Genomic DNA, 27234 nt, shown 5'->3' with positions numbered 1-27234 from the left:
GTATCCAGGGCTTTATTCCCAGGCAGACTGGAATTTGCTCTAGCCTGACAGCCTGAATCTTCTATAGAGTTGGCCATGTCTTTAAACCTGTTACTGTTGTCAAAGAGTGTGGATGTGTCTAAAATCTACGACACACAAAAAGAGCTGATAGACAGGAGAGAGCGTGGTGAGTTCCCACTTCAAATACTACTGTTCAGCTACAAAACACCCTAAAAATAGCTTTCAAGCCATTATCCAAACTGTTCCCCCTGCAATAAAGGAACAAGACGTCACCACAGCTTGATAGCTGGGTGAAATTTTACCACTTGTTAAGGTGACTGCTGGATTTAAACTCTGTGGAGGCTCAGATGCTAACATACAATCGCTGTGTCAGGTAGTCAAAAAACTTAACAACGAGTTTCTCTGTCTTCTAAAATCCTTCAAGTGCCTGTGACCACTACCACATGTGGTAACTCTTATAATTATAGTGGGGATAGCTGCATTTCAGGTAGTCAGCCATGCTGGGACAAAAAACAAACAAACAAACAAACAGGTGGTCATAAGGCTCACAGGCTAAGATTTTGTGGACTGGAGCTCTCCATCAAATGCATGTTACTCACAAGGGAGACATTTATACGCAAAGTTAGGGCTGGTTCTAGATTTGGAGGGAGGGGCCCAGGTGAGCTTCCTTTCTGCCACCCTCCCACTACCTCTGCACACTGCAGTTGGGAACAGGAGCAGGGAAAGAGCTGGCAATAGGAAGCCCCACCTGAAGCCCTGGACTTGGCAATCCCCCCCCCATATATGCTTTAGGTCAGGGGTAATCAACCTGTGGTCCTCCAGATGTTCATGGACTACAATTCCCATGAACCCCTGCCAGCATTTGTGGGCAGGGGCTCATGGGAATTGTAGTCCATGAACATCTGGAGGACCACAGGTTGACTACCCCTGCTTTAGGTTATGAAGACAAGCATTTATGACCAGAAGAAGAGTTGGTTTTTCTCCTCTCCTTTCACTACCCGAAGGAGTTTCAAAGCAGCTTGAATCATATTCCCTTCCTCTCCCCTACCTCTGCGAGGTAGATGAGGCTGAGAGAGCTCTGACAGGACTGCTGCCATCAGTACAGCACTATCAAGACTGTGATGAGCTCAAGCTCACCCAGCTGGCTGCATGTGGAGGAGCAGGGAATCAAACACGGTTTGCCGGATTAGAAGGGGGTCTCTCTTAACCACTCTTTAAAAATGAGAGCCACTAAAATTGCCGGCTTAAGTCTAACTTCAGCCACGTCTGAACAGAGAGCGTTGTGAGTTTATCTTCAAGAAGTGAGAACCAGCCAAGTCAAAGGGATTTCTGCTGTTCTGGAATGCCACCCCCCCCCCCCCCCATGGCCATTACAGCAGTAAGTCCCCGCAGAATCGGCACTCTTCCGGCATTACATGATTGGTGTACCCAGCCAGGCTCCTCTATTTGAGCAAGATGTGTTTAGCTACTTGGAACAGCTTGGCTTGTCTGAGTGATATAGCTCAAGAAATAAAAACCATCTGTGTACTGATAACAGGTCAAATGAGCCTCTCGGTGCCAAAGAAGTACTCAGTGCAGTGTGGATTCTTCCTAATGGCTGATGCTTGGCTACTTGCAGTCTGTATCTTCCTCTCAGTCACCTCAGGAGGTAAGTCCCATTTACATGAAGTAAGCAGAGAGAAACCTTTCTTGCATGGGTGCTCTTTGTTGTGGATTGTATGCGATGATGGGGGTCAAGTGTATTTTTCCCCCTGATGAAACACATTGTTTTTCCTGGGTTTCCTGTTGGCAAAGGTCACCATGGTGACAGTACGATGCAGTACACCCACAATAAGCGACAGATCAAGAATATCCTTCTTCCTCCCAAATAGTAGTTGTGAGTTCTAGCACTGTGCACGGGGTTGGACTAGATGACCTTGGTGGTCCCTTCCAACTCTATGATGGGTGCCATGGATATGAATAGCAACCGTAGGGCTGCCAGCTCCAGGCTGGGAAATACCTGGAGATTTTGAGGATAGAGCCTCAGGGGCCAGGAGAGATTTAATAATGGAGTATAATGCCATAGAGTCCACCCTCCAGAATGGCCATTTTCTCCAGGGGAACTGATCTCTGTAGCCTGGAGAGTAGCTTTAATAGCAGGAGATCTCCAGCCACTACCTGGAGGTTGGCAACCCTTAGATTCAAGGAATAATTGGAACAGCTCTATGACAATCGACTTATAGAAACCCCAGAAATGGGGTTTTAAAGCATGTGAGGTGGATTTCCATGGCCTTCCTCTGCAGTCTTCTTTGACACTCTCCCACCCAAGCACCAACCTTGCTTAGATCTCAAGAACAGTCTACACCCTCCCACCTTCCCTCCCCCGCATAAAACAATAACAGATTAATTGAAATCTGTAAATCTTGAATCTGATTGCACATGTTCCTCCATGCATGTGGAAATGGGTGGAGGATATGGCCATGCTGTCCGTGGTGATGGTCTGAGGGTCAATGCACAGCAGTATCAAGGTGACCCGAAAGGCCCATTTCACTTGATGCAACTGCTTTCTCTGGCTTGGCTGCCCAGCCTGAACGATGGCTTAGTATAAATTGACCAATGACAGGCTGGAAGCCCAAGCTGGCCTCACACCAATAGCCAGCCCAGCCTGGTGCAGCAAGAGAAAGGAGGCTTCCCAGCTCTGAGAGCCCAAAGAGCTGTCCAGTGGGGAGCAGCTTTGATCTGGGGACTGTAGGGATGCATGTGGCTCAGGTTCCCCTTCTTCTAGCCTGTGTGTTTCTTTGCCTCAGACCAGGAGGTAAGACATACCTAAAAGTGGTGAGGAGAAAGATCTCACTAAATCACATTGTTTTAATTATGTAAGTTTGATGTTGTTTTCAGGCAGGTTATAAATTACGGCTCTGGGAAGGAACCTTACCACCGCAATATTTCTGGGTTTCCTAGGGATAAGATTTAGGAATAATCTAAAACTATCTTTCATATAAGGTGTGAGGAGATATAAAGTGTTGTGCTATGGTCTCGCATCAGGCTAGAATTCAGGCTACGTTATCTTGGAGCAAACCCACTGATTGCTGATTGCTCCATTATGGAAGGAAATCTTTCTCTAAATTAAAATGCTCTTGCTGTTGTGAGGAAATCCACTAAAGCCAATGATTTTATTCAAGGAGTTGATTTTTTTTTTTTTTTACAGATCGTTAGAGATTTTTTTTACAGATGCGAACAAATTTCGCCACCATCACATTAGTGGCGAAATAGTGGCCTTACGTGAAGTGTGTTTCTTTCTTCTATATATGTGACTGGTTCTAAGTCACTTCGGTGTGAGAACATGGGGTACAACAGAACCAGTGCGGTTAATGCACCTGGGAAATCCATTGAGCCATGAAGCTGTCAAGGTGACCATGGGGTTGTCTTGTCTCTCAGCCGAACTTGTTCCAGAGTTTTCTTTAGAATAAAAAAGAGGGGGCAGAACCGTGTAAGCTGCGCCGAATTAACTGGAAGAAAGGTGGTATGAAATGGTGATAACAGATTGCAGGCCTGCACAGAGGGAACTATTAGTCAAAATACTGCAGCCCTCTTTCCCCATTTCCTTCTTCTAACCTTGTATCCTTTCCACCTTCACAAGTTGCCACTGCCACGTCTTCCCACCTTGTGCTGTCGATCTAACCAACAAGCATCACCAGAGTTGCTACCACTCCGTGTAGAAGAAGAAGAAGAGTTGGTTCTTATATGCCGCTTTTCCCTACCCGAAGGAGGCTCAAAGCGGCTTCCAGTCGCCTTCCCTTTCCTCTCCCCACAACAGACACCCTGTGGGGTGCGTGAGGCTGAGAGAGCCCTGATATCACTGCTCGGTCAGAACAGTTTTATCAGTGCCGTGGCGAGCCCAAGGTCACCCAGCTGGCTGCATGTGGGGGAGTGCAGAATCGAACCCGGCATGCCAGATTAGAAGTCCGCACTCCCAACCACTACACCAAACTGCCTCTCTTAAGGAGGAGAGAGAGAGAGCTGGCCTGCTGGCCATTGAACTAAGAATGACATTTGCAATGAGCTGTCAGAATCATTAACTCTCCATCTTTTACAACAGATGCCGTCACGTGTCACAGCTGTGCTGGGAGGAAAAATAAGAAATGCCTTCCTGAAGGAAAGACGTGCAACGGTGTGGGCTGCATGACCATTAGACTTCATGGCAGTAAGAAGCTTTGCTTTGATTCATGTATTATGGACGCCAACCCAGGATGACCAGATGCAAGGGAGGAGATGGCTTCTCCATCTCCACTGGGGGTACATAAGGGGACAATTGGACAGGTGTATCTTTTACATGATAAGCTTGAACAAAGTGTGAGTCCAGTGGCACCTTTAAGACCCAAAACATTTTTTTTACAGTACTAGAGGTAAAGCCCATTGTATTCTGTAATACAATAGGCGCTAGGTTGGGAGCTGCTGGCCCCGGTGGCCTTGCAAGACTCCTGTTGGGCCTGCCAGGCCGAAGCCTTCCCCCGTCCCCTCCCCCTCAAGGTCCTGGCTTCCAGGCAGCAAAAGGAACAGGCCCGCCATGTCGCAGACGCGACGGGCCTGCTCCTTTCGCCGCATGGAAGCCTTTCCCCCCCATCTCCCCCTGATGTCCCGGCGCCGAAAACTCCTTTCCCAGCACCGAAGGCTCTTCCCCTGGCCCCCTCACCTCCTGGACAGACATTTGGAGGGGCCAATCAGGAGCCGCTTTGCGGCTCCTGATTGGCCCCTTCGAGTTTTTATCACGGACTCACCCACCCCTTTCTCCTCCCACATTGCCCTTAGCGCTTTATTATTACCACTCCCGCGGAGCGGTTTACAGATAAGCTTTCTGGTGCATACCCACATCTTCTTAAAGCTGCCACGGGACTTATACGTTGTTTTGCTGATTCAGACCAACCCAGCTACCCACTGGAATCTATGATAAGCTTGGTTTGAGCAAAGGAGGTTTCCAGTATCACCAGTGCATTAGGTAAAAGAATGACATAGTCTTCTTTGTTCTACTGCAGAAGATTAGTCCACTCAGTTCTTCTCCCCTTTCGAACCTTATTAAAAGATGGAGCACCCCTCCTCTATTGTATCTGGCCACCTTAGCAATGCCTCTCTCCTCTTTCTGACCTATCTTTCGATTTGGATTGTGTCATGTCCTCGTTTCTGCTTGGGAAAGGAATATAACGGAGCTTCCTTTTGGGGCTCAGGTTTAGCATACAGTAATTTTATTGTTGTTGTCAGGGGTAGTCAACCTGTGGTCCTCCAGATGTCCATGGAATACAATTCCCATGAGCCCCTGCCAGTGTTTGCTGGAAGGGGCTGATGGGAATTGTAGTCAATGAACATCTGGAGGACCACAGGTTGACTAGCCTAGGTCATTGTTACTAAGATTTAAATTTCTATACTGCCCTCCCATAATGGCTCAGGGCAGTTTACATACAATTACTGTTGCAAACGGGCCTCTGTATAGAGAATGGGGCTCTCTTAAATCTATTGAGTCCACTGCATGCTGCAAAGAATTCATCAGATCGTTCTTGGTCTTTCCTGTCCCAATTAATCTTTGGTGGGAAGGCTTGTAATCCAGGTCAAAAACTTAACTAGGATGAGAGAGCAGCACTGCACTTGCAGATAGGGATCAGACAAAAAGGAATTAGTAGGAGAGCCTGCCTGTGTTTTTAGACTGGACAGTCGAAAACCGAGGTGGCTTCTCTACCTAGATGTAGCCGTAGAATTATTTCATGGTTCCCTTTGAATACCACTGTATGTCACAGGATTTTTCAACCAGGCTTTCACAAAGCCCTGGGGTTTCTTGATGGCCCCAGGGTTTCTTGATGGGTTTCTTGATGGCCCTGGGGTTTCTTGATGGGTTTCTTGATGGCCCTGGGGTTTCTTGATGGGTTACTTGATGGCCCTGGGGTTTTTTGATGGGTTTCTTGATGGCCCTGGGGTTTCTTGGTGGGTTTCTTGATGGCCTTGGGGTTTCTTGATGGCCCTGGGGTTTCTTGGTAGGTTTCTTGATGGGCTTGGGGTTTCTTGATGGCCCTGGGGTTTCTTGGTGGGTTTCTTGATGGCCCTGGGGTTTCTTGGTGGGTTTCTTGATGGCCCTGGGGTTTCTTGGTGGCCCTGGAAGAGTTTCCCAAATGGGTGGGAGTTTATATATATGATTATATATGATTATATATGGCTGGCTTTCTCAACCAGGGTTTCCACCACATCCTTCTTCCTTTATTTAAATTCAAATATGTCCTCTTCTCTCCCTCCTCACAGAGTTCCAAAAGGCCAGAGTCAAGGACTGCTATAATGACGACTCAAAATGTGGAAGTATAGTCCGGGCTCCGTTTACGATGACAAAAGTATACAAATGTTGTTCTCATAGAGACTTCTGTAACAATAATATGTAGTTCGACTGAGAATGAGCGAGAAGTCAAAAAGAGGACTTGCATCCCTGAATTGAGGTACACAGCTGACTTCTTCACTTTGTCATAATTAGAATGAGAGTTGGACTTGCAGGTTTTTAAAAAACTGACTCCGCCTTTCACTCGACCCCTTTCCCCATGCTTCTGCGTCTATTTTTATATTTTATTAACATTGTGAGAATTCTCCCTGGAACAGTTCCATACTACACATTCTGGGGAATGAGAAATGTCTGGGCATCCTTCTGTCCTCCTTGGCCAGGCTATATAAAAAATTGGGAAGCGCAACAGGGAATATGTGGGCTGTTAGCAGAGTAAATAAGGCAGTGAGGTTGCACTCCATGATTTAAGAGTAGATAAAGGCTTATTCAGGAATTACCGTACTTGATAGTGCAGAGGAGAGACAGATATAGGAGCAGACTACATGCCTGACTAAGAGAGAGAGACTGGAACTGTGGCTTCCAAGAAGAAGTAAGAAATTGCCCCTAAGAGTAGCAATCTCACCATCCTATCTAACAGTCTTCTTGCTGCCACCTGCAGGGTCTTCTTCTCTTCTTCTTTGTACACCAGACATTGCATATTCCAACACGGGCATGGGCAGCTGTTGATCTTACCCACTTGCAGGGTTTGACTTTCATCAGACTTTGTCCAGATGAGCATAGCTGACACAGTGGCACATATTGGAAGAGGTAATCTTTCAGAAATGTCACGCCTAGATCACGAAGGTCTGCAGATCAGATGAAATGTTTTGTCTCATTCCTGACACTCTGAATTTACAGCAACCCTTCAGCAAAAGAACATTCATTTGAGGGAATTTGTTCTTGAATTTGCATTCGACCATCTCCATGGATTAAGTATTTCCTTTGAAAAGGGGTTCTGCTGCCATGTCCACATGCACGGTGTCACCAATCTTACCTCATCTTTTTCTGTGCATTTATTTATTTATTTTTTAAATGTATATACTGCCACTCGCAGCAGAGCTGGATCACAATACACATAAGATCAAACATCTAAAACAATAAACCAATCCTAAAATACATTAATATTACAGCAACAATGGCGGTTGAAAATATAAAACTCTTCTCCCAATGTCTCAAGCAGTTGAAAACCAGTATAGGACATAGTCAGTGACTGGTGATGGAAGAAGAACCAGAGGTGGACCACTCAGTGGTTCCAGGCAGGTCTAGTACTGAATCCTGGGACCAAGGGGGAGGGGAAAGTAACATTATTATAATATATTAGTAAATAAGCCCGCTGCAGTCAAAATGCAGCGGGCGCTAGCAGGGCGTACCTTGAGGGCTGCGGGGCTGTGGAGTCTTCCTGCTTTCTCTGCTGGTGGTGTCTTCATCGAGGCTCACGGCGGCTGTCAGAGGTGGCGGCCTGACGCAGCGAGAGGCGCTTCGCGCCTCTTGCCGCGTCAGGCCGCCGGGCAGGGAGCCCCCGGCAGCCGCTCTCCGCGTGACTGCCGGGGGGTCCCTCGGGCGGCGGCCTGACATGGTGAGAGGCGCGAAGCGCCTCTCGCCATGTCAGGCCAGGAGCAACTGCGAGCTGCGCTGCACGCGGCTCGCAGTTGCTGGGGCTGAGAATCAGAGGGACCAATCGGCAGGCGCGAAGGGCCTGCCGATTGGTCCCTCCGATTGTCTGTCATGAGTAAGGGTCCAATCCGGACCCTTCCTCATCCCGGACACATCCTGCCCCAGAACGCCTTACTCTTTTATTTAGCGGTGTACAGATTATCAACATTGTGTACAGTAACATTATTTATTTATTTTTAGACTCTCGGGTCACCCCTCTCCAAGTGGTCTCTGGACAGCTTAACAGTTAAAAGCCATTTACTACATATTAAGAATTCATCAATCGAAAATTTTAAATTAGACAAATCGAAGCACAATCCGTATTTAATGATTCCCAGTATTTACTATGTAATCCTTTGTATTAAAGATATTGTGTTGATGATTGAAGATTCTTTGTGTGTCAACTTATTAAGCTGGAATCAGCGACTTTGTGCTTCCATACAAGCATCCCAGTGCCTCCTGATTTGTTTATTGTTCTGCATAACTCACTGGGTCCCACCCTTCTATCCTTGTATTTCCTTATCTGCAAGACATTTTTAAAAATGTATTGTTTTGGTGGCAGGGGCTACAATCATTTATGCACCAAAATAGAAATCAGCTGTCTTTCCAAGTCCAGAAGACCAAGCTGGATGCTTATGGCTAAATGTTCATTCTGTTTTATGAAGTAGCCAGAACGAGATTCGGTATAATCCTCATTTCCGGAGACATCTTCTTCAGTGGCTTAGTAATGCGAAACAAGCTTGTAGTTATGATCCTGTATTATTTTCAGTCACTTGTCAATATCACATCGCCCCAAGGGTCTAATATTAAACAAAATCTGGAGGGAACAGTGGTTTCAGCCTACTAGTTTTGCCTCATTTAGCAAAGTGCAAGAACCACAGTCAACATGACCGTTTCCTCATATTTGCCATAGAGACACAGCCATCCTTTTAAAGTCATTTTTCAGATGCCACAAAGGCAAAGGTGGCGTTCACAGGTGGTGCAGTGAGGTTTTAAGGTCTCATTGTGCTATTTTCCACATTGCCATTTTGGCACATATTCTGCTCACTTGTCACAAGGAAGACACCAATATTTCAGTGGGCTACTAGGCTGCTCGAACTTGTTTGTTGTATTATTTTTTATATGTTCAAGCAGTGCAGTTCAGTGCAATACAACTGACAGTATTTCATGTTTGTGCCTTCTCATACACTGTCCAGTGAGGCCCCAGATTTTCTTCTCCTACTCAAGAGTTCTTGGGATAGCTCACTATTGGGCAGCCAATCCCCTACATAAACAGAGGGGAAATTAATCATAGAATCATGAAAGTTGAAAGGGATCTCCAGGGTCATCTAGCCCAACCCCGTGCACAATGCAGGAATTCACTACTACCTGCCCACCCACACTGCTTCCAGTTTCATGCTCAAGTGATCCTCCCATCAAAAATCTCCAGAATCCAATAAGGCCTGGAAGAAATTCACCTACCACCCCACAATGGCGATCAGCAATTCCCTGGGTATGTAAGGAAGGGCCACAAGAGTCAAACACTGACACATCCCTTCCTGCTCACCCACTCACCATCTGCCAAACTTCATAAAATTGGCATTTCTGTCAGATGACTATTTAGCCTCTGCTTAAAAACTTCCAAAGAAGGAGAACCCGCCACCTCCCAAGAAAGCCTGTTCCAATGAGGAACTGCTCTAACTCTCAGGAACCTCTTCTGGATGTTTAGTCAAAAATTCTTTTGAATTAATTTTGTTCCATTGGTTCTGGTCTGACCCTCTTGGGCAACAGAAAACAGCTCTGCTCCATCTTCTATATGACAGCTCTTCTATTATATCATATCATCTCTTAGTTGTCTTCTCTCCAGCATAAACAGACCAAGCTTCCTGAACTTTTACTCATACGACTTTGTCTCCAAATACCTCACCATCTCTGTAGCTCTCCTACAAAGGCAGGCAAATGTTGTCCCTATCTTCAAGAGTGTGAAAAAGGAAGATCCACATACCTACCGACCTGTCATCTTGACGTCTACAGCTGGCAAAATTTTAGAACATATCACCAAATGGTTAATCGTTGAGCAGCTAGAGCAGATGGCTGTAATTGCTAAGAGTCAGAATGGCTTTCTCAAGAAAAAGTCATGTCAGACTTATCTCTCTTTGTTTGAGAAAATTACTATCTTGCTAGATCAGGGGAATGCTGTAGACATAGATTACTTAATATCAGTACGGCTTTTCATAAGGTACCACATGAAATTTTTGTTGACAAGTTGTTAAAATGCGATATGGACCCTATTACTGTTAGGTGAATCAAGAACAGGTTAACAGATCGCACCCAAAGAGTGCTTTTAAATGGTTCATTATCAGGAGAGATGAGTGGAGTGCCTCAGGGATCTGTCCTGGGCCCTTTGTTGTTCATCATATTTATAAATTATTTGGATGAAGGAATAGAGGGGGTCCTCATTAAATTTGCAGATGACACTAAACTGGGAGGGCTAACAAACAAACCAGAAGAGAGATTCAGAATACAAGATGATCTTGACAAGCTAGAAAACTGGGATAAAATGAATTTCAATAGTGATACATGTAAACCATTTAGGTAGGAAAAATCATATGCATCGCTACAGTACGTGTGAGACTTATCTTGGCAGTAGTATGTTTGAAAAGGATCTGGGGTCTAAGTAGGCCAGACTTGATCTCTTGACAGCCCTGGAAGGGTCCCCTGAATGGATTGAATAAAATTTTGATATATGTTTTAGATTTGTTAAACATTTATTCATCATATGATCATATATGGTCATGTTGACCTGCCCTCCCCCTCCCAAAAATGGCCATTGGTGGGCCTGGAGGGGGTGGGAAGAGGAGGGCACCAGCTATGCTTCCCAGCCATATTCTATATGATTGCACAACTTCTAGGGTTTCTCAAAGTCTGGAAAATGTTTCAGGGGTTTCTCAACAATAAAAAAGTTGAGAAAGGCTGAAGTAGGCAGATAACATGGGGTTAACACAGGCTTCCAATCCACAAATACCATATGACCTGCAGAACCAATAAGTTATCACCTGGTATGATATAAGTGCTGTTGTTGGCTTGTTTCATGAGTTGTGATAATACATGTTGCCAAAGAGCTCTACTTGAGCCTATTGGTCACCTAGTGTGTCTCCCAACTGTCAGCCCTGCCTGGGAATACAAAGCAGGTTGCCCACTCAATTTTCTCTACACACACCAAGGCTATCCAATGGGGAACGGATTCTGCCAGTGGATTTACATCACACTTGCAGCCTTCCTTGTCCTTTGTCTTGGACCAGGAGGTAAATCTCATGGAAAAAGTATCCACTAAGACAGTGGTCCCCAACCTGCGGGCCGCGGCCCGGTGCCGGGCCACGAAGGCCATGGCGCCGGGCCGCGGCTCTCTCTCCCCGCCCCGCCCCCCGCAGTAAAAAACTTCCCAGGCCGCAAGCTTGTGGCTCTGGAAGCTTCTTACTGCGGAAGGGCGGGGAGAAGGAATCGGGGCCGGGCCGCGCCCGTGTGGGCGCGGCTCGTGGGCGCGGCTCATGGGCGCGGACCGATGCGGGGGCGCGGCTCGCGGGCGCGGCCCGATGTGCCGGCGCGGCCCGATGCGGGGGTGCAGCCCGATGCGCGGGCGCTGCCGGATGCGCAGGCGCGGCCGGATGCGCGGGCGCGGGCCGATGCACGGGCGCGGGCCGATGCGCGGGCGTAGCCCGATGCGGGGACGTGGCCGATGCGTGGGCGTGGCCCGCACGCGGGCCACAGGCCGCGCCCCAATGCCCTGCCGGTCCCCAACCTCAGAAAGGTTGGGGACCACTGCACTAAGACATAGATGTAGATTCCTAATGTCTATTGAACCGGTGATGGTGATGATGACGATGATGATGTTTAGAAGAAGAAGAAGAGTTGGTTCTTATATGCCGCTTTTCCCTACCCAAAGGAGGCTCAAAGTGGCTTACATTCACCATCCCTTTCCTCTCCCCACAACAGACACCCTGTGGGGTGGGTGAGGCTGAGAGAGCCCTGATATCACTGCTCGGTCAAAACAGTTTTATCAGTGCCATGGCGAGCCCAAGGTCACCCGGCTGGCTGCATGTGGGGGAGTGCAGAATCAAACCCGACATACCAGATTAGAAGTCCGCACTCCTAACTGCTACACCAAACTGGCTCTCAATAAATCTAAATTATTTAAATTTATTACCCGCTGCTATCAGCAAAACCATCTCACGGCGGGTTACATAATAGTAAAACCTCACATAAAATACATATATTATTAATAACCCCCCATTAAAATTATATTTCCCCAAAAAAGTAAGAGCTTTTTTTTTTGGAAGGGGGCATCTTGTGATTCATTGGGTGCATGAATTCATGCGTACACATGCACACACAGAAATACATGTTCAGAATTTGGTATTGTTGCCACTGGTATGAAGGTCCAGTCTCAGCCCCAGTTAACATCCCTTCTAGCTTCAGTCTCGTCTCTCCCCCAGTTTTAGAACTTTATTTGTCAAGACTAGTCAAAATCCACAATGCTTGTCTTTTACAGGAGAAGCCCTAAAATGCAACCAGTGTCGTGCTAAGACTGATCAGAGCTGCTATACTCGTAGCAAGATTTGTCAAGACTTTCATGATGAAGCAGTATGCATGGTGAGGAGGAAATACATAGGTACGGCACCCGTTTGAAGTGCATAATTCCCATTTCTCCCATTCCCTCATCAAGGTCATGTGTGAAACCAGAAGCCAGGGATTTACCAGCTTTCCGCAGGGCCTGCAAAATGGAGCTCTTCTGCCAGGCTTATGGTTGAGGCCGGCGCCTCAATGGTAGATCGGACCCCCCTCCAGGGTTATTTGGCGGTGATTTATTCCTCCCCGAGATATCTGTTGGGTTGTAGTGCTGGCCGCCGCTTGGATTAGTTGGGTTGGGTTGGTTTGGGTCATTTGGTTTTTTAGATGGGTTTTTTTGTATTAGGGGTTTTAAGGAGGTTTTTACTGATGGTGATCCGCCACGAGCCTCACGGGAGTGGCAGGATATAAATCCAATGGATAAATAAATAAATAAATAAACAAAAAAATAAATAAATAAATAAATAAATGAATGAATGAATGAATGAATAAATGAATAAATGAATAAATGAATTAATTAATTAATTCATAGAGTGGCCTAGCTGTGACTCTAAACTCATTCCATCCAGCCTTGCACATACAAGACTCTATCATTTATTTGGAAGCAAAAGAATATTGTTCTTGACAGCACTAAAGCTGTTACTATTCAACTTTGTTTTGTAGCTGAACTCTAGTCATCTGGGGAATAACGCCCCTCCTAACCAGAACAATTCACTCAACAGTTATCCAAGGGTGACGGCAGAAACAGTCCGGATGTGTCATGGTTCAATGGGGCAATTCACATCTTGCTTCCTGAAGCGAATCTTGTTCTTTTCAACTGGATTGATGCCTAAGGACGTGTGCCTTTGTTACATAAGCTTATCCCGGCCTCAATCAAAGACCTGGCAGAAGAGCTCCATTTTACAGGCCCTGTGGAACTCGAACAGCTCCATCAGGGCCCTGAGCTCTCCTGGGAGCTCATTCCACCAGGTCAAGGCCAGGTGTAGTTCTCTGGTGCCACAGAGCCCTAACAGATTAGTATCACCTAACCCTAACCCTAAATCCTAACCCTAACCCTAATTTTTATGTTCCTAACTTCCTCCAGGAAGCTCAGAATGACAAACATGGTTATTTGACACAGTGGTCAAAGATAGGTTGACCCAAAGTTGTTATTATTTTTATTTTATTATTATTTATTAGATTTATAGGCTGCCTTCCTTCAGGGACTCAAGGTGGTTCACATTTTTAAAATCCCCATAAAAAACCCAGTTCCTGAAAACCAAGTCTTTCTCCAACATACCAAGATGGCAAAACTCCTCCTACCTCCCACAGCCACCCATCAAGGGGTTCGCCCAATGGTATAGCAGAGCCTGAGGAAGGGGGGGCATTGATCTTAACCCGATTGATCCAGCTGGCGCTGGAGATCATCCACCAAGGTGACCAACACTGTCTCCACCCCATGGCCAGAATAGAAGCCTGACTGGTAGGGATCGAGCACCAAAGCTTCATCCAAGTTTTCCAGGAGCTGGTCTGCCACAGCCCCTTCAACTACCTTTCCCAGAAATGCAAGGTGTGAGACCGGATGGTAGCTGGCTGGGTCCTGAGGGTCCAGCGATGTTTTTTTCAGTAAAGGGTAGACCACCACATCCTTCAGCACTTCCAGGAATTCCCCTGTAGACAGGGAGAGGTTGACAGTCTCTCCCAGAGGGCCTCCTATCCACTGGTCACTCATTTTGAGTAGCCACGATGGACAGGGATCAAGGAGACAAGTGGTCGCTCTTACTGACCCCAGCAACTTGTCCACTTTGGTTTCAGAGAGCCACATGCAGAAGAAGAAGAAGAAGAGTTGGCTCTTATATGCCGCTTTTCCCTACCCGAAGGAGGCTCAAAGCGGCTTACAGTCGCCTTCCCATTCCTCTCCCCACTACAGACACCCTGTGGGGTGGGTGAGGCTGAGAGAGCCCTGATATCACTGCCCAGTCAGAACAGTTTTATCAGTGCCGTGGCGAGCCCAAGGTCACACAGCTGGTTGCATGTGGGGGAGCGCAGAATCAAACCTGGCATGCCAGATTAGAAGTCTGCACTCCTAACCACTACACCAAACTGGCTCTCTGGATAATGCAGCCATCAAATATATCCTCCCAGAGCAGCCAATGGGAGGAACTGCTCTAGGTGCTTTGCTTGGCAAGTCCTAAGTCTGACTGGACACTTGTGCCTTCCAGAAGAAAAAAGTGTACCTCATCATTCTGCACATGCTGGATAATTACACTTGCCAGACCCCCACCCCCAGCCACCAAATGGGGGAATGATTGACAGATCCAGTCTGGGAAACTCCAGGATATTTGAGGATAGAGCCTGAGGAGGACAGGGACCTCAGTGGGGTCCAATTACATTCAGTCCCCCCTCCAAAGCATCCATGTTCTCCAGGAGAACTGATCTCTGTAGTAATTCTGGAGGATCTCCAGTTCCCACCTGGAGGCTGGCATCCCGATAGCTGATTCTGTCAAGATACATTCCATGTGCCATGGATGGGCCTTCCTCTATCCACAATAAAAGCTAACTTAACGATACCTTTTGTCTCCCTGATCTCAGATGACCGTTTGATAGAAACATTAATGAAGTGTTCTGTAGACAAACTAACCTGTGGAGCTCAAGTGACCATTCCAGATGAGGGATTCCGACAAGAAACTGACTGCTGTTCGGATGAAGATTTTTGTAGTAATTATTTGTAGTTTTCCTGAGAGGAGATGAAGACAGACATGAGAAACGGTTCCTTGGACTACACTATGGCTCTCCTCAGCTGCAACCAGTCCAGTGCTGGCTCAGCCAGTAATCTGGCTCTCCCACAATGCCCATTTGCTCCAGAAAGAAATGCTTCCTATGCAAATGTGAATTGTATTGGTAGAACGAGCAGTTTGGATACATTCCCTTAGGTTCTTTTGTGTTAAGGAATGAGTACAGCGAGGCCTCATCCAAACATAGAATCATAGAATCATAGAGTTGGAAGGGGCCATACAGGCCATCTAGTCCAACCCCCTGCTCAATGCAGGATTAGCCCTAAGCATCCTAAAGCAATCTCATTGAAGTTCAGAGATTGCAATACATGCTATTTTATTTGCTGAATATTATTAAACTTATTTCTTCCTCAGTCTGGTAGTCTTGTTTGTGACCCAGCATGTGTCATGATTTGTGCACTACTGGAAAAAATACAGGCCCATTCCGCACAAGAATCAATGTGGACAATTGCTTACACTAAGCACTTCCAGAATTTAAAATTCAGCGTTATGCATACCTGCCTTTGTAGTTGAATTCAGTAGTGTTGCAATCATTTCCCACAGGTTTCCAGTCTCGCCAAAAATCGCTAGAAAGGAAGTGATTTTTTCTGTGCTTTGTCCCGCCCCCGGCCGTCACTCAAATGAACAGCCAATGGGTGGCCGTTATCATGCTCCCAAAAAGCCCCTTTCCCTTTAAGACAGGTTTTAAAAAAACAACATGTTGCAATGAATCTGTGTTGATTCGTTGCAACGGAGAGACCCATCTAGCTGGCAGGTGGTGTATGAACTGGCGATTCATCGTTGCCACACTCCCCCGAGTGAAAAAAATCCCCCCCCCCCGTGCACGGGCGTGATTTTCAGCCGAAAATAAAGGGAACTTGCAAACGGGGCTGTGTTGTGCTTGGTGACTTAAAGCAGCTCTGTGGAGGGACTGTAGCTGGAGAAGCCTCGCTGGGTGAATGAAGGCTCGCCAGTTATTTGCTCTCCGCTCGCTCCGAGAAAAAAAAATGGCGATCGCTTCGCTGGAAGTTCAGAGGAGAGAGCCAGGGGGAGGGACTTTGCTGAAACTGCAACAATGGGAACGCACAGGTCTTTTTCGGAACTGTTGCAGATTGCTTGCAAGAGTGTAGTGCTTTTCGGAGGGTGAATCCACTTTTGGGGATTTCTCTTTAAGCGCTACAATGAAGCGCTTTTTGCTGATTGTTTTCAGGAGTGTGGCAGATTAGTCATGCATAACTGCAAATTAGTAGTGTTTACGATTTGCCACACTCCTGCTACATTTAACTTGTACGGAATGGGCCACAGTATTTTGAGCATATTTCTACTTGAGTAGTTTCTGCTTCCTTCCATTGTTTCTATGAAAAGTTGTGATGGAAATGGGCTTCAGAATTGGATTTTAGAAATCTGTTTAACTTCCTCCAACCGGCCTATTTTTGGGTCCAGCCCCATTTTGAAGCCTGTGAGCTGTTAGAAAACCTCCCAGAAAGTTTGAGCCGGTCAGAACATTGGAGATGAACCAGCTGACAGAATTAGAGGCAGTTTATAGTTGAAATAATACCACCAAAGAAGAAAGAAATTGAAAATGGAGAATAGAATTATATCGTCTATTCGGAATCTGTTTTGGTGGTTATTGTCTGGTTCCTACTTTATATTATTTGGAAGAAAGGAGTCTCAAGTTGTGAACATTCAAAAGAATAACAAAATTAAAATGAGGAGAATTAAGGTCAGCCAGTTGGTCAGATTTTTTCACATTTCCCACCCCATTTCCATTCAACAAGGATAGAACCCTCAACTACATCTCCTTCCTTTTTGTGTTGTTAGAAAGGTGATGCTAGCTCCACCGTGAGTGTCCTTGAAATATCTCAGAGCAGTGGTGTCCCTCCTATGAAGCAACTGTGTAGAGTTTTATGCCAATTAAAGGCTACTAACTGACAGTGTAGAGCAGCCTTTTTCAACCTTTTAACTGTGGATTAACTCCAAAAATTTTTTGCAAACTTCGAGGTAACCCTGAAGTGATGTGAGCAGGCCACACCTCCCTGCCATGCCCACAAAAACAGCCCCTCCAAAATAAACATCCAACCAACCCCAAGAGGACCAAAGGGTTGACCATGATAGATGAACCTCAGCCAGCAACAGTAAGTATGCTCAGAGCCCCTCCCCTTCTCACCCGGTCCAGGGTCATCATTGAGCAAGGGGTGGATTGATCTACCCACATAAGGTGAAAATCACCCTGGGTCCTTTAAGAAAACCTTTTTAAAAAAATTAAATTTAATTTCCCCCCTACCAGCTTAACTCCTCCAGGATGCTGGAGTAACCCTGAGGCTGGGAAACACCGGTGCGGAGTGTGAAAAGCTTAGCTTTCCTGTATCTTTGTGTGCTTACTTAGAAGTCGATCCCATTGTATCCAGGGCTTTATTCCCAGGCAGACTGGAATTTGCTCTAGCCTGACAGCCTGAATCTTCTATAGAGTTGGCCATGTCTTTAAACCTGTTACTGTTGTCAAAGAGTGTGGATGTGTCTAAAGTCTACGACACACAAAAAGAGCTGATAGACAGGAGAGAGCGTGGTGAGTTCCCACTTCAAATACCACTGTTCAGCTACAAAACACCCTAAAAATAGCTTTCAGGCTATTATCCAAACTGTTCCCCCTGCAATAAAGGAACAAGACTTCACCACAGCTTGATAGCTGGGTGAAATTTTACCACTTGTTAAGGTGACTGCTGGATTTAAACTCTGTGGAGGCTCAGATGCTAACATACAATCGCTGTGTCAGGTAGTCAAAAAACTTAACAACGAGTTTCTCTGTCTTCTAAAATCCTTCAAGTGCCTGTGACCACTACCACGTGTGGTAACTCTTATAATTATAGTGGGGATAGCTGCATTTCAGGTAGTCAGTCGTGCTGGGACAAAAAACAAACAAACAAACAAACAGGTGGTCATAAGGCTCACAGGCTAAGATTTTGTGGACTGGAGCTCTCCATCAAATGCATGTTACTCACAAGGGAGACATTTATACGCAAAGTTAGGGCTGGTTCTAGATTTGGAGGGAGGGGCCCAGGTGAGCTTCCTTTCTGCCACCCTCCCACTACCTCTGCACACTGCAGTTGGGAACAGGAGCAGGGAAAGGGCTGGCAATAGGAAGCCCCACCTGAAGCCCTGGACTTGGCACTCCCCCCCCCCCCCGTATATGCTTTAGGTCAGGGGTAGTCAACCTGTGGTCCTCCAGATGTTCATGGACTACAATGCGTTTGCTGGCAGGGGCTCATGGGAATTGCAGTCCATGAATATCTGGAGGACCACAGGTTGACTACCCCTGCTTTAGGTTATGACCAGAAGAAGAGTTGGTTTCTCTCCTCTGCTTTTCACTACCCAGCTGCTTGAATCATATTCCCTTCCTCTCCCCTCCCTCTGCCAGCTAGATGAGGCTGAGGGAGCTCTGACAGGACTGCTCCATCAGTACAGCACTATCAAGACTGTGATGAGCTCAAGCTCACCCAGCTGGCTGCATGTGGAGGAGCGGGGAATCAAACACGGTTTGCCGGATTAGAAGGGGATTAGAAGGGGGTCTCTCTTAACCACCCTTTTAAAAATGAGAGACACTAGAATTGCCGGCTTAAGTCTAACTTCAGCCACGTCTGAACAGAGAGCGTTGTGAGTTTATCTTCAAGAAGTGAGATCCAGCCAAGTCAAAGGGATTTCTGCTGTTCTGGAATGCCACCCCCCCCCCCCATGGCCATTACAGCTGTAAGTCCCCGCAGAATCGGCACTCTTCCGGCATTACATGATTGGTGTACCCAGCCAGGCTCCTCTATTTGAGCAAGATGTGTTTAGCTACTTGGAACAGCTTGGCTTGTCTGAGTGATATAGCTCAAGAAATAAAAACCCAGCTGTGTACTGACAACAGGTCAAATGAGGCTCTCGGTGCCAAAGAAGTACTCAATGCAGTGTGGATTCTTCCTAATGGCTGATGCTTGGCTACTTGCAGTCTGTATCTTCCTCTCAGTCACCTCAGGAGGTAAGTCCCATTTACATGAAGTAAGCAGAGAGAAACCTTTCTTGCATGGGTGCTCTTTGTTGTGGATTGTATGCGATGATGGGGGTCAAGTGTATTTTTTCCCCCTGATGAAACACATTGTTTTTCCTGGGTTTCCTGTTGGCAAAGGTCACCCTGGTGACAGTACGATGCAGTACACCCACAATAAGCGACAGATCAAGAATATCCTTCTTCCTACCAAATAGTAGTTGTGAGTTCTTGCACTGTGCACGGGGTTGGACTAGATGACCTTGGTGGTCCCTTCCAACTCTATGATGGGTGCCATGGATATGAATAGCAACCGTAGGGCTGCCAGCTCCAGGCTGGGAAATACCTGGAGATTTTGAGGATAGAGCCTCAGGGGCCAGGAGAGATTTAATAATGGAGTATAATGCCATAGAGTCCACCCTCCAGAATGGCCATTTTCTCCGGGGGAACTGATCTCTGTAGCCTGGAGAGTAGCTTTAATAGCAGGAGATCTCCAGCCACTACCTGGAGGTTGGCAACCCTTAGATTCAAGGAATAATTGGAACAGCTCTATGACAATCGACTTATAGAAACCCCAGAAATGGGGTTTTAAAGCATGTGAGGTGGATTTCCATGGCCTTCCTCTGCAGTCTTCTTTGACACTCTCCCACCCAAGCACCAACCTTGCTTAGATCTCAAGAACAGTCTACACCCTCCCACCTTCCCTCCCCCGCATAAAACAATAACAGATTAATTGAAATCTGTAAATCTTGAATCTGATTGCACATGTTCCTCCATGCATGTGGAAATGGGTGGAGGATATGGCCATGCTGTCCGTGGTGATGGTCTGAGGGTCAATGCACAGCAGTATCAAGGTGACCCGAAAGGCCCATTTCACTTGATGCAACTGCTTTCTCTGGCTTGGCTGCCCAGCCTGAACGATGGCTTAGTATAAATTGACCAATGACAGGCTGGAAGCCCAAGCTGGCCTCACACCAATAGCCAGCCCAGCCTGGTGCAGCAAGAGAAAGGAGGCTTCCCAGCTCTGAGAGCCCAAAGAGCTGTCCAGTGGGGAGCAGCTTTGATCTGGGGACTGTAGGGATGCATGTGGCTCAGGTTCCCCTTCTTCTAGCCTGTGTGTTTCTTTGCCTCAGACCAGGAGGTAAGACATACCTAAAAGTGGTGAGGAGAAAGATCTCACTAACGCACATTGTTTTAATTATGTAAGTTTGATGTTGTTTTCAGGCTGGTTATAAATTATGGCTCTGGGAAGGAACCTTACCACAGCAATATTTCTGGGTTTCCTAGGGATAAGATTTAGGAATAATTTAAAACTATCTTTCATATAAGGTGTGAGGAGATATAAAGTGTTGTGCTATGGTCTCGCGTCAGGCTAGAATTCAGGCTGCGTTATCTTGGGGCAAATCCACTGATTGCTGATTGCTCCATTATGGAAGGAAATCTTTCTCTAAATTAAAATGCTCTTGCTGTTGTGAGGAAATCCACTAAAGCCAATGATTTTATTCAAGGAGTTGATTTTTTTTTTTTTTTACAGATCGTTAGAGATTTTTTTTACAGATGCGAACAAATTTCGCCACCATCACATTAGTGGCGAAATAGTGGCCTTACGTGAAGTGTGTTTCTTTCTTCTATATATGTGACTGGTTCTAACTCACTTCGGTGTGAGAACATGGGGTACAACAGAACCAGTGCGGTTAATGCACCTGGGAAATCCATTGGGCCATGAAGCTGTCAAGGTGACCATGGGGTTGTCTTGTCTCTCAGCCGAACTTGTTCCAGAGTTTTCTTTAGAATAAAAAAGAGGGAGCAAAATCGTGTAAGCTGCGCCGAATTAACTGGAAGAAAGGTGGTATGAAATGGTGATAACAGATTGCAGGCCTGCACAGAAGGAACTATTAGTCAAAATCCTGCAGCCCTCTTTCCCCATTTCCTTCTTCTAACCTTGTATCCTTTCCTTTTAAGAGCCTCTTGTGGTGCAGAGTGGTAAGGCAGCCGCTTGAAAGCTTTGCCCATGAGATTGGGAGTTCGATCCCAGCAGCCGGCTCAAGGTTGCCTCAGCCTCCCATCCTTCCGAGGTCGGTAAAATGAGTACCCAGCTTGCTTGCTGGGGGGTAAACGGTAATGACTGGGGAAGGCACTGGCAAACCACCCCGTATTGAGTCTGCCATGAAAACGCTAGAGGGCGTCACCCCAAGGGTCAGACATGACCCGGTGCTTGCACAGGGGATACCTTTACCTTTACCTTTATCCTTTCCACCTTCACAAGTTGCCACTGCCACTTCTTCCCACCTTGTGCTGTCGATCTAACCAACAAGCATCACCAGAATTGCTACCACTCTGTGTCCCACTAAGATGCTTTTATAATATTCTGCCTACCTTGTATTTTATCATTTATAGTTTATTTAATCATTTTAAGATCTGTTCGGTTATGTAAACCCATGGCCTATTTTATTATTTTGTTGAAATTTTAAACCCTATTTTCATATGTTTTATACATATTTTATGCCAATAAAAGGTTACTGACTGAATCTAAAGCAAGATAAGATTGTCCCTGCTTACTTACAGATCTGAGAACCAGAAAGATATTTTTAAGAAACATAAAAGTTAGAAGAAGAAGAAGAATTGGTTCTTATACCCTACCTTTCACTGTGTGAAAGAGTTCCCAGGTGGCTTACAATCACTTTCCCATCCTTTCCCCACAACTGACACTCTAGAGGTCAATGGTGCTGAGAAAGCTCTAAGGACTCTGACCAGACCAGGGTCACCCAGCTGGCTGCATGTGGAGGAGGGGGGGAATCAAACCCAGCTCATCATTCAAATTTGATTTTTAGGGGGTGGGGGCAAGAAGGAATACCAAAAGGAGGAGAGAGAAAAAAAACATTTGCAGGTCGGGACAACTCTAGGGAGGCTGGAATGGCTTGGTTAATCCCAGGCATGACCTACTGGGATGTGTGAAATTTCACTTTCGGTTTAAGGAGGAGGAGGAGAGAGAGCTGGCCTGCTGGCCACTGAACTAAGAATGACATTTGCAATGAGCTGTCAGAATCATTAACTCTCCATCTTTTACAACAGATGCCGTCACGTGTCACAGCTGTGCTGGGAGGAAATATGAGAAATGCCTTCCTGAAGGAAAGACGTGCAACGGTGTGGGCTGCATGACCACTAGACTTTATGGCCGTAAGAAGCTTTGCTTTGATTCATGTATTATGGACGCCAACCCAGGATGACCAGATGGCTTCTCCATCTCCACTGGGGGTACATAAGGGGACAATTGGACAGGTGTATCTTTTACATGATAAGCTTGAACAAAGTGTGAGTCCAGTGGCACCTTTAAGACCCAAAACATTTTTTTTACAGTACTAGAGGTAAAGCCCATTGTATTCTGTAATACAATAGGCGCTAGGCTGGGAGCTGCTGGCCCCGGTGGCCTTGCAAGGCTCCTGTTGGGCCTGCCGGGCCGAAGCCTTCCCCCGTCCCCTCCCCCTCAAGGTCCCGGCTTCCAGGCAGCAAAAGGAGCAGGCCCGCCATGTCACAGACGCGGCGGGCCTGCTCCTTTCGCCGCATGGAAGCCTCTCCCCCCCATCTCCCCCTGATGTCCCGGCGCCGAAAACTCCTTTCCCAGCACCGAAGGCTCTTCCCCTGGCCCCCTCACCTCCTGGACTGACACTTGGAGGGGCCAATCAGGAGCCGCTTTGCGGCTCCTGATTGGCCCCTTTGAGTTTTTATCGCGGACTCACCCCACCCCTTTCTCCTCCCACATTGCCCTTAGTGCTTTATTATTACCACTCCCGCGGAGCGGTTTACAGATAAGCTTTCTGGTGCATACCCACATCTTCTTAAAGCTGCCACGGGACTTATACGTTGTTTTGCTGATTCAGACCAACCCAGCTACCCACTGGAATCTATGATAAGCTTGGTTTGAGCAAAGGAGGTTTCCAGTATCACCAGTGCATTAGGTAAAAGAATGACATAGTCTTCTTTGTTCTACTGCAGAAGATTAGTCCACTCAGTTCTTCTCCCCTTTCGAACCTTATTAAAAGATGGAGCACCCCTCCTCTATTGTATCTGGCCACCTTAGCAATGCCTCTCTCCTCTTTCTGACCTATCTTTCGATTTGGATTGTGTTATGTCCTCGTTTCTGCTTGGGAAAGGAATATAACGGAGCTTCCTTTTGGGGCTCAGGTTTAGCATACAGTAATTTTATTGTTGTTGTCAGGGGTAGTCAATCTGTGGTCCTCCAGATGTCCATGGAATACAATTCCCATGAGCCCCTGCCAGTGTTTGCTGGAAGGGGCTGATGGGAATTGTAGTCAATGAACATCTGGAGGACCACAGGTTGACTAGCCTAGGTCATTGTTACTAAGATTTAAATTTCTATACTGCCCTCCCATAATGGCTCAGGGCAGTTTACATACAATTACTGTTGCAAACGGGCCTCTGTATAGAGAATGGGGCTCTTTTAAATCCACTGCATGTTGCAAAGAATTCATCAGATCGTTCTTGGTCTTTCCTGTCCCAATTAATCTTTGGTGGGAAGGCTTGTAATCCAGGTCAAAAACTTAACTAGGATGAGAGAGCAGCACTGCACTTGCAGATAGGGATCAGACAAAAAGGAATTAGTAGGAGAGCCTGCCTGTGTTTTTAGACTGGACAGTCGAAAACCAAGGTGGCTTCTCTACCTAGATGGAGCCATAGAATTACTTCATGGTTCCCTTTGAATACCACTGTATGTCACAGGCTTTCTCAACCAGGCTTTCACAAAGCCCTGGGGTTTCTTGATGGCCCTGGGGTTTCTTGATGGGTTTCTTGATGGCCCTGGGGTTTCTTGATGGGTTTCTTGATGGCCCTGGGGTTTCTTGATGGGTTTCTTGATGGCCCTGGGGTTTCTTGATGGCCCTGGAAGAGTTTCCCAAATGGGTGGGAGTTTATATATATGATTATATATGATTATATATGGCTGGCTTTCTCAACCAGGGTTTCCACCACATCCTTCTTCCTTTATTTAAATTCAAATATGTCCTCTTCTCTCCCTCCTCACAGTGTTACAAGAGGCCAGAATCAAGGCCTGCTATAATGACGACTCAAAATGTGGAACCACAGTCTGGGGTGTGTTTACGATGACAAAAGTATACAAATGTTGTTCTCATGGAGACTTCTGTAACAATAATATGTAGTTCGACTGAGAATGAGCGAGAAGTCAAAAAGAGGACTTGCATCCCTGAATTGAGGTACACAGCTGACTTCTTCACTTTGTCATAATTAGAATGAGAGTTGGACTTGCAGGTTTTTAAAAAACTGACTCCGCCTTTCACTCGACCCCTTTCCCCATGCTTCTGCGTCTATTTTTATATTTTATTAACATTGTGAGAATTCTCCATGGAACAGTTCCATACTACACATTCTGGGGAATGAGAAATGTCTGGGCATCCTTCTGTCCTCCTTGGGCAGGCTATATAAAAAATTGGGAACCGCAACAGGGAATATGTGGGCTGTTAGCAGAGTAAATAAGGCAGTGAGGTTGCACTCCATGATTTAAGAGTAGATAAAGGCTGATTCAGGAATTACCGTACTTGATAGTGCAGAGGAGAGACAGATATAGGAGCAGACTACATGCCTAACTAAGAGAGAGAGACTGGAACTGTGGCTTCCAAGAAGAAGTAAGAAATTGCCCCTAAGAGTAGCAATCTCACCATCCTATCTAACAGTCTTCTTGCTGCCCCCTGCAGGGTCTTCTTCTCTTCTTCTTTGTACACCAGACATTGCATATTCCAACACGGGCATGGGCAGCTGTTGATCTTACCCACTTGCAGGGTTTGACTTTCATCAGACTTTGTCCAGATGAGCATAGCTGACACAGTGGCACATATTGGAAGAGGTAATCTTTCAGAAATGTCACGCCTAGATCATGAAGGGCTGCAGATCAGATGAAATGTTTTGTCTCATTCCTGACACTCTGAATTTACAGCACCCCTTCAGCAAAAGAACATTTATTTGAGGGAATTTGTTCTTGAATTTGCATTCGACCATCTCCATGGATTAAGTATTTCCTTTGAAAAGGGGTTCTGCTGCCATGTCCACATGCACGGTGTCACCAATCTTACCTCATCTTTTTCTGTGCATTTATTTATTTATTTTTAAAATGTATATACTGCCACTCGCAGCAGAGCTGGATCACAATACACATAAGATCAAACATCTAAAACAATAAACCAATCCTAAAACACATTAATATTACAGCAACAATGGCGGTTGAAAATATAAAACTCTTCTCCCAATGTCTCAAGCAGTTGAAAACCAGTATAGGACATAGCCAGTGACTGGTGATGGAAGAAGAACCAGGGGTGGACCACTCAGTGGTTCCAGGCAGGTCTAGTACTGAATCCTGGGACCAAGGGGGAGGGGAAAGTAACATTATTATAATATACTAGTAAATAAGCCCGCTGCAGTCAAAATGCAGCGGGCGCTAGCAGGGCGTACCTTGAGGGCTGTGGGGCTGTGGAGTCTTCCTGCTTTCTCTGCTGGCGGTGTCTTCGTCAAGGCTCGCGGCGGCTGTCAGAGGTGGCAGCCTGACGCAGCGAGAGGCGCTTCGCGCCTCTCGCCAAGTCAGGCCCCCGGGCAGGGAGCCCCCGGCAGCCACTCTCCGCGCGACTGCCGGGGGTTCCCTCGGGCGGCGGCCTGACACGGTGAGAGGTGCGAAGCGCCTCTCGCCGTGTCAGGCCAGGAGCAACTGCGAGCCGCACTGCACGCGGCTCGCAGTTGCTTTGGCTGGGAATCAGAGGGACCAATCAGCAGGCACTTCGCGCCTGCCGATTGGTCCCTCCAATTGTCTGTCATGAGGAAGGGTCCAATCCGGACCCTTCCTCATCCCGGACACATCCTGCCCCAGAACGCCTTACTCTTTTGTTTAGCGGTGTACAGATTATTAACATTGTGTACAGTAACATTATTTATTTATTTTTAGACTCTCGGGTCACCCCTCTCCAAGTGGTCTCTGGACAGCTTAACAGTTAAAAGCCATTTACTACATATTAAGAATTCATCAATCGAAAATTTAATCCATATTTAATGATTCCCAGTATTTACTATGTAATCCTTTGTATTAAAGATATTGTGTTGATGATTGAAGATTCTTTGTGTGTCAACTTACTAAGCTGGAATCAACGACTTTGTGCTTCCTTACAAGCATCCCAGTGCCTCCTGATTTGTTTATTGTTCTGCATAACTCACTGGGTCCCACCCTTCTATCCTTGTATTTCCTTATCTGCAAGACATTTTTAAAAATGTATTGTTTTGGTGGCAGGGGCTACAATCATTTATGCACCAAAATAGAAATCAGCTGTCTTTCCAAGTCCAGAGGTAAAGAGAAAACCAAGCTGGATGCTTATGGCTAAATGTTCATTCTGTTTTATGAAGTAGCCAGAACGAGATTCGGTATAAACCTCATTTTCGGAGACATCTTCTTCAGTGGTTTAGTAATGCGAAACAAGCTTGTAGTTATGATCCTGTATTATTTTCAGTCACTTGTCAATATCACATCGCCCCAAGGGTCTAATATTAAACAAAATCTGGTGGGAACAGTGGTTTCAGCCTACTAGTTTTGCCTCATTTAGCAAAGTGCAAGAACCACAGTCAACATGACCGTTTCCTCATATTTGCCATAGAGACACAGCCATCCTTTTAAAGTCATTTTTCAGATGCCACAAAGGCAAAGGTGGTGTTCACAGATGGTGCAGTGAGGTTTTAAGGTCTCATTGTGCTATTTTCCACATTGCCATTTTGGCACATATTCTGCTCACTTGTCACAAGGAAGGCACCAATATTTCAGTGGGCTACTAAGCTGCTCAAACTTGTTTGTTGTATTATTTTTTATATGT

The 27234-nt window shown here is 46.2% G+C and overlaps 2 long non-coding RNA genes across 2 annotated transcripts; both read left to right on the top strand.

Annotated features, from left to right (window-relative positions):
- The first annotated feature begins 1434 nt into the window (after nt 1-1434).
- On the top strand, nt 1435-8319 carry LOC143834525 (uncharacterized). The gene is made up of 4 exons (XR_013229797.1): nt 1435-1648; nt 4079-4183; nt 6262-6449; nt 8183-8319. It is a non-coding gene; the product is annotated as an uncharacterized LOC143834525 (long non-coding RNA).
- A 10846-nt stretch (nt 8320-19165) lies between these two features.
- LOC143834524 (uncharacterized) lies at nt 19166-26900 on the top strand. The gene is made up of 4 exons (XR_013229796.1): nt 19166-19354; nt 22433-22537; nt 24401-24588; nt 26322-26900. It is a non-coding gene; the product is annotated as an uncharacterized LOC143834524 (long non-coding RNA).
- The last annotated feature ends 334 nt before the right edge of the window (nt 26901-27234 follow it).

Source organism: Paroedura picta, chromosome 3, assembly GCF_049243985.1.
Source record: "Paroedura picta isolate Pp20150507F chromosome 3, Ppicta_v3.0, whole genome shotgun sequence".
Classification (NCBI taxonomy): domain Eukaryota; kingdom Metazoa; phylum Chordata; class Lepidosauria; order Squamata; family Gekkonidae; genus Paroedura; species Paroedura picta.
Note: the sequence above shows the minus strand (reverse complement) of the source record. Positions and strands in the feature narration are given on the sequence as shown.